Genomic DNA, 8,127 nt, shown 5'->3' on the forward strand with positions numbered 1-8,127 from the left:
TGTATTGTAAGGAAATGTGACATATGGGAGTATGGTGTCCCAATTTCGGTGGTCCGCGTCGACATACACAGATATTATCTCGGCAGTCGTCTCGTTAAGCCGTTCGGTGAGGCCCTTCATTTGAGGGTGTTAAGCGGTTGTCTTGCGGTGACTGGTGCCGCTCAGGAGCATAACTTCCTGCGTAACAGCCGAGGTGAACGCTGTTCTCATCAGTTAAAACGTTGGTGGGTGCACCGTGACGAAGCACAATGTTTTGGATAAAAAAGTTCGCAATTTCGTCAGCGGTGCCCCGTGAAAGAGGTTTAGTCTCACAGTATCGGCTGAGGTAGTAGGTGGCGATAACAATGTAGCGGTTGCAGCGAGGACTCCGGAAATGTGCCGTGTAAGTCCATGCCGACTTGGTGGAAGGGAACTTGAGGTGGATCAATAGGCTGCAATAGGCCGGCTGGCTTAGCCGGCGGCGTCTTGCGATGCTAACACTCGCGGCAAGTTCTTACGTAATGCTTCACAACTGCATCAACCCTAGGACAGCAGTACTTTTCCGGTATTCGTACCAAAGTTCGACAAAAACCCAGGTGACCAGAAGATGAGTCATCATGGCACGCCTGCAGGACTTCGTCGTGAAGAGCCGTAGGCACGACGAGTAGATAAACAGGTTCCGTTGGGCTGTAGTGTTTTTTATACAGGATGACTCCGCGTAAATAGAACGACGACAGTCCGCGTGAAAAGATTCGTGGGGGAGACTGAGCGCTTCCTTCCAGATACTCAGTGAGGGGCCGCAGTTCACTGTCGTCTCTTTGGTGTTGAATGAGAATGGACGTGGAGATAGCGCCAAGAAAAACAGAATTGTCGTCGGTGTCAGCTCGGGGGTCCTCGATAGGAGCACGAGACAAACGGTCGGCATCACTGTGCTTCCTACCAGACTTATAGACGGTGGTGACATCGAATTCCCGAAGTCGAAGGCTCCAGCGTGCAAGCCGTCCCGAGGGATATTTGAGGTTCGCCAGCCAATACAGCGAGTGGTGGTCACTGACGACCCTGAAAGGGCAGCCGTATAAGTACGGGCGAAATTTGGTCACTGCCTACACAATGGCCTGGCATTCTTTTTCGGGGGTGGAATAGTTTGCCTCAGATCGTGACAAGGTGCCGCTCGCGCATACGATTACGCGTTCGAGACCATCCGGCCACTGCTCAAGGACCGCACCGAGGCCGATATTTCTGGCGTCTTCGTGCACCATCCTATTAAAAACCAGCGCTAAAAAACAGACAGAGGGTGAGACGAGACACACGGAAGGCGCTGTCCGTGTGTCTCGTCTCGTCGTCTGTCTGTGTTTTTAGCGCTGGTTTTAATACGATGGATCACCACCAACTCGCCGAATCCTCAGCTCGTCTGGGTGCAGTTCATTGGCGACCGACTCGTCGAAGCGTCCAAGGATGGGCGTAATTTGGAGACGAGTTTGGAGGTCTTCAAAGGCCTTTTGTTGATGCAGGCCCCAGAAGAATGGTTCCGAACCTTTTGTGAGGCGGTGAGCGGCTCAGCGATCTGGGAGAAGTTCTGCACAAAACGCCGATAATAGGTGCGGACACCCAGAAAGCGGCGCACACTTCGCTTATCGGTGGGCACAGGAAAAGCAGCCATGGCGGCTGTCTCATCGGGGTCGCGGCTAACCTCTTTAGCACTCATGATGTGGCCCACAAACATCAACTCTTCTAAAGCTAAGTGACACTTTTCGGGCTTCAGGGAAAGACCAGCCGACCTAATTGCTTCGTACACAGCACGCAGACATCTCAGGTGCTCTTCGAACGTATCAGAGAACATGACAACGTCATCCAAGTACACGAGACAGGAGTGCCATTTCAGATCGGCAAGAACGGTGTCCATCATCCTCTAGGAGGTTGCAGGAGCCGTGCAAAGGCCGAAAGGGAGCACCCAGAATTCGTACAGACCGTCCGGTGTAATAAAGGCGGTATTTTCCCGGTCGCGTTCGTCCACCTCTATTTTCCAATAGCCGCTGCGTATATCTAGCAAGTAGGATTACTTGGCGTGGCGCAGCTGGTACAGGAAGTCATCAATGCGCGGCCGAGGATAAACACCCTTTTTTGTGACTTTTTTAAACGTCGGTAATCAACGCAGGTCCGTAGGGTTTTATCTTTCTTTACTACTATAACAACAGGCGACGCCGAAGGGCTCGTCGACGGCTGTATCACGTCGCCCTAGAGCATTTCTTGAACTTGACGGCGAATGGCATCACGCTCCTTCGAAGAGATCCGGTAAGACGGCTGACATAACGGCCGCTGGTTGGCGTCGACTATAATTCGGTGCTTTGTGAGCGGTGTCTGCCTAACCTTAGAGGTCGAGGCAATGCAGTCACAGAAATACTGGATAACGCTTTCAAGGCAGCGTCTCTGACTAGACGGGAGGTTCGGGTTCGCGTCTGTTTTATGGAAGTGGCCGGTGCCTCCACTGATGCCGAGGCTTCGGACAAAGCGTGTTGTCCTGCGAATTCCTTAAGTTCTTCAAAATAAGCAATAACTGTTCTGCCAGGAAAATACTGAGGTTCACAGCCAAAATTTGTCACCAAGAGTTCGGTTCGGCCATTGTTCAGTTCAACAATTCCGCGAGCAACACAGACTTTCTGACCAAGGAGCAGCGACATGTTGATTTCAGCGATGCCACGAGTTCCGGTGCCGTTATCGCAATCTATGGTAAGCAACATGCTAGCTCTTGACGGGATCAATACGTGGCCGTCAAAGACGCGCAACTTAATCTCGCATGGTTCGGGATCGCCGTCAACAGGGGGTTGAGTGGAAAACGACACGACCAGCTCCTGAAGGTTCGAGGGTGAAATTCATAGCGCAAAAAAAAAACAGGGACACAGAAAGACGACACCACAGAGCGCTCTGTGGTGTCGTCTTTCTGTGTCCCTGTCTTTTTTGCGCTATGAATTCTCCCCTTGAAATGAACCAACAAGCCCACGTATCTACCCTCCTGAAGGTTGATGACAGCACCGTACTTGCTTAGGAAATCCAAACCGAGTATCAGGTCATTGGAGCACTCGGGCAGCACCGCAAAGCAACCAGGGAAAGTAGCACCGCGGATCTGTATGCGTGACGTGCAGACGCCAATCGGCGTAACCACATGGAAGCCGTCTGTGCGGATCTGTGCTCCTGGCCAAGGGATCAGATCTTTTCTGAGGGCCGTGGCTAACCGACTGCTCATTACAGAAAAATCAGCGCCTGTATCCACAAGTGTTGTCACATCGCGATTATCAGCGATTACTGGTATTTCGGCACACACCAGTCCGTCACAGCACATCGTTGTCATTGATGTGGTCGAGTGAGGTCGTCGGCGGCCGGATCCAAGCAGTGAATCGTCGACTTCGGCAGAACCCAGTCCGGCACAGTGTGTCGTTGTCGTTGAGGTCGTGAGGTCGAGTAGTCGGCGGTCGGATCGTAACCGCGGATCGTCGGGTGGAGGCTTTTGACTTGATCCAATAGCGGCGGCCCTGCCCCCAGAATACGGCATCCTCAGTTTCGAGGAGAGAGAGCAGGCGACTGGCGTAGGTAATCGCACTATAGTGCTCGTGCAAACGCTTCGCAAGGTTGGTACCAATACCACTAGTGCCGCTGAGAAGTTCCGTAGGCGCACGTAGTTTCAAATCGGCCAGCACAGGTGGAGCACCGAGGGCGGCAACCAGTCCTGCGAAGGTGCGAGCTTGGTCAAGGCACAAGGAGAAAGGCACATCCTTCTTCAGGAGGGTGGTAAGTGTCGGTCCGTCCATCCATCCGTCCGTCCATCTTTCCGTCCTTCCGTCCGTCCGTCAGTCTGTCCGTGAGTCTGTCAGTCTTTCTGTCTGTCGGTCTGTCCCTCTGTCTGTCTATCTATCTATCTAGTCGAGGGTTTGACGGCATACCGTCTCGTGAGGAATCATAGTGATGCAGATTGCTGGTCACTGGCCAAAGTCAAAAGATGAGAAGACGTTTCGGGAGCACTGCGGCTCCCTTGTTCACTATGAAGCAATCGGCGCACGGATCCGTTCTTTTGTAGCAAACAGTAGCGTTTTTAATGATTTAGCGTATAGATAGGATGTAGAGTTCCATCGTTCCTGTTTAATTTGTTAGACGATGTCTGTATGATAAGGGACTCAAGATTCTGCCGTGCTGATGTGTTCTTTTCTGTTGTCAATATCTTTACTTGATCCCAGTTAATCTCGTGGCCGGATTCTCTCAGGCATCTCCTGAAGTCCTGTGTTTCACCGATATATATTGATGAGCAATCGGCGCAGTCAATCTCATACACAACACCTGGAAATCTTTCACGAGGGAGCTTGTGCTTCACATTCACCAGTTCACATTTCCCAGTTCACGACGAAGTAAGGACGAAGGCGATAGTTGTGCTGTCTCGTATGAAGAAGACGTCACCACTCTACTCCCTACCTCAAGGCGAACGCAAGGCAATTCGTAGCCTACAGGCTAATGATGAAATTGCAATCCTTCCTGCGGATAAAGGCAATGTCACGGTAATCCTTGACCGCTCTTCGTACCAAGAAAAAAATGGAAGCCTTGCTGCAGGACGAGAATGCCTATCGCCGACTACCAAAAGACCCCACGTCAAAGGTGCAGACGTCTCTTCAGAAAATGCTTGCAAAAATCTTTGAGGGCCTTCCACCATCCATGAAACGCCTCTACTATCAGCTGATTTGTACGAACGGCTCGGCACCCGCAATATACGGGCTTCCAAAGGTTAAAAAAGAAGGCACTCCTCTATGCCCCATAGTAGACTTCAGGAGGTCTCCTGTGCACTCTCTGTCGCAGTAACTTCACGGTGTTTTGGCTCCACTGGTTGGAAAGACAGAAACGAACGTCAAGAACTCGTCCGATTTCATCGACAAGGTAAAAGCCATTGTCCCTGAAGAGAACGACATGCTCGTGTCTTTCGACGTCTGCTCACTTTTCACCAGCGTACCTGTCAGTCTGGTCGTTGAAGCTTGCAGGCAACGTCAAGAAGATGAGGGCTCATGGCAAGACCGGACCCCTTTCGACGCAGCAGAGCTTTGCGAGCAATTGCGCTTCTGCCTCGCTAACACCTATTTTACTTATAATGGCACCTTTTACCAACAGGCCTTCGGCACAGCAATGGCAGCAGCAATCTTGGTGACAGCGGCGAACATCACGATCGAAGTCATCGAAAACAAAGCCCTAACCACTTTCCAGCCACGACCAAAAATATTTCTAAGGTATGTGGACGACTGTTTCTGTGTCCTAGAGTAAAAGCACACGGCCCTTTTTCTGGACCACCTGAACTCCTTTGAACCCTAAATCAAGTTCACTTTTGAGCGGCGGCTGCGTTTTTATTGAGGAAAAACGCTAAGGCGCCCGTGTGCTGTGCGATGTCAGTGCACGTTAAAGATCCCCAGGTGGTCGAAATTATTCCGGAGCCCTCCACTACGGCACCTCTCTCTCTTCCTTTCTTCTTTCACTCCCTCCTTTATCCCTTCCCTTACGGCGCGGTTCAGGTGTCCAAAGATATATGAGACAGATACTGCGCCATTTCCTTTCCCGCCCAAAAACCAATTATTATTATTATTATTATTATTATTTTGAGGAAGAAACCAATGGCTGCCTCCCATTCCTTGACACCACGGTAACCCGTACTCGTACTGGCCTTGTATTCAATCTTTACCGCAAACCTACACACACCGGAAGATATATACATTTCAGTTCTGTGCACCCAGTCGCTCACAAATGGCCTGTGGTTGTCTCCCTGATCAACCGTGCCAGACAAATCTGCAGTCGAGATGCCAATCTAAAGAGCGAAATGAAAAGAATAGAGTCTGATCTTCGAAGAAACGGCTACCCTCTTTCCTTCATCAGGAACACCGAAAGAAGAATGCCAGCGAATCAGCTTGCCTCCGAAGAACGCGAGAGCACAGAATAACCAGAAGAAAAACGAGCTTCTGTCTCATACGTAGCGGGAATTAGCGAAGCGCTTGCACGTATTTTCCCCAAGCATGGCGTCAACATCGCGCACGTCCCCGCTGGCAAGGTGCGAACAGAACTGGTGAATGTGAAGGACAAGCTCCCTCGTGAAAGATTTCCAGGTGTTGTGGATGAGATTGACTGCGCCGATTGCTCATCAATATATATCGGTGAAACAAAGGACTTCAGTAGATGCCTGAGAGAGCACCAGAACGACGTCCGAAACCAGAAAGCAGCATCTAACGCCATCGCCGATCATGTGCAAGAATCCGGCCACGAGATTAACTGGGATCAAGTAAAGATATTGACAACAGAAAAGAACTCATCAGCACGCCAGAATCTTGAGTCGCTTATCATACAGACATCGTCTAACACATTAAACAGGAACGGCGGAACACTACATCCTATCTATGATAAATCATTAAAAACGCTACTGGGAGCTATAAAAGAGCGGATCCGTGTGTCGATTGCTTCATAGTGAACAAGGGAGCCGTAGTACTCCCGAAACGTCTTTTCATCTTTTGACTTTGGCCAGTGACTAGCAATCTGCATTATCGATCTATCTATCGTACTACGTCTGTCTGTCCTATCAGGCCGTCCACCAGTCCATCCACCCGTTCTTCGGTGCGTCCTACCATATTTCTGTGAGTGGTTCTATTCTATTCTATTCTTTGAGAGCGTTTCTTAAGATCATCCTGAGTAGTTCGTGTAAATAGAGCATAACTTCAGTTTAATAAATAGCATGCACAAAAAAAGATCCTTCTTGGCTTAAGGGCAGCGTGGACGTCTGGCAAACGGAAGAACCGGTGTTCGATTCCCACCGGAGCGCAATTTTCTTTCTGTGCCATTTTTACTCTTTCCTTCAGTCAAGCATTTACACTCACAGCCAACATCACCTACGCTGATGATGACGCCCACGACATCGATGACGTCGCCTATTTTCCGACATGATATCCCTAACGCTGTCGCGTGAAATCGGCTTTCGGCGTGCCTGCACTCGTTATCAGCATTCGGCCGAAGACGCAGAAAACACAGACTGGATGGAAAGCTGTATTCTCCGGGCAAGTGATGACCGTGAAATAATTTGGCTAAAAATAAGACTTCAGTCAACTTCTTTTCGGCTCATCGAATTTGTAGTTACGGTTCAGCTAGATATCCTTACGCAACCTGACGGAGCAGGTATATAAGCATAAACCACCATTGTGTTCACAAATTGGACCATACAGGATTTCAAGAGTCGTTCAGTGGCATATTTCGCAGTCGTCCCTCAAATGTTTCCTAGCGAAACGAGTTTTCAGCTTTTTGAATTTCTATCCGCTCCGAAATAAAGCTGCCATCAAAAGTGTGGTCGAAGTTGAGGTCAATTGCTGTTTCAGTCCGTTCGAAGTACTCGCATCCCGTAACAGCGCCCTATAAATTGCCCTAATTTAGAAAAAAGAACTAGATGAAGTCTACATTTCAACACCTACAGCCCTGTTTAGCAAAACTGAACAGTTTTTTGTAATTATTTCCCCACCGAAAGGAATCACTACACCAAACAAGAAAACCTAGAGACCCAGTTTGGCCATATACGCAGGTACTTGCTTGCATGCGGCAATCTTAGCCTTTTTGCCGAATCCTTGGAAAGCCACTTCATACCTTCAGCTCACCATTTTAGCCTGGAAGCCATAAAGCGGGCACCCATTTCACAAGTTCCTGGGTTCAGTCAGGGTGCAGGCCCTATACTGTACTCTTATAGCGTACTGACAACTCCTGTGCCCACGCATGCTTACCTGAAAGCGCAGCTCAACAAAAAAAAACTTGTACGAAACTTATACCGCTGAATCCGTATTTCTGCACTTTGGTGGAAACAAATTTTTAAAGAAGACGCAAGGAGCAAAAGGACGACGAGAAAAAGCCACACGCAAATTTATATGGTTATTGCAAAAATTTGCAATCGAATGCCGAGAATGTAGGCAAGGGCGTAGGCAGGCGCACTTTGAAAACATAATAACACAGATTCAGAGCATTATCTTCAACTCTTGTCGATTGAGAACATTCCGCACACGCTGCCGAAGATTTGCAATGTAGCAGCAATTGTCCGGACCCGTAGAGTATCTGTTACGGTCCATGTTGGACTTATTTTTGGAAATGTGGCGGAGGGTTTGA

This window comes from Amblyomma americanum, chromosome 2, assembly GCF_052857255.1.
Source record: "Amblyomma americanum isolate KBUSLIRL-KWMA chromosome 2, ASM5285725v1, whole genome shotgun sequence".
Lineage (NCBI taxonomy): Eukaryota > Metazoa > Arthropoda > Arachnida > Ixodida > Ixodidae > Amblyomma > Amblyomma americanum.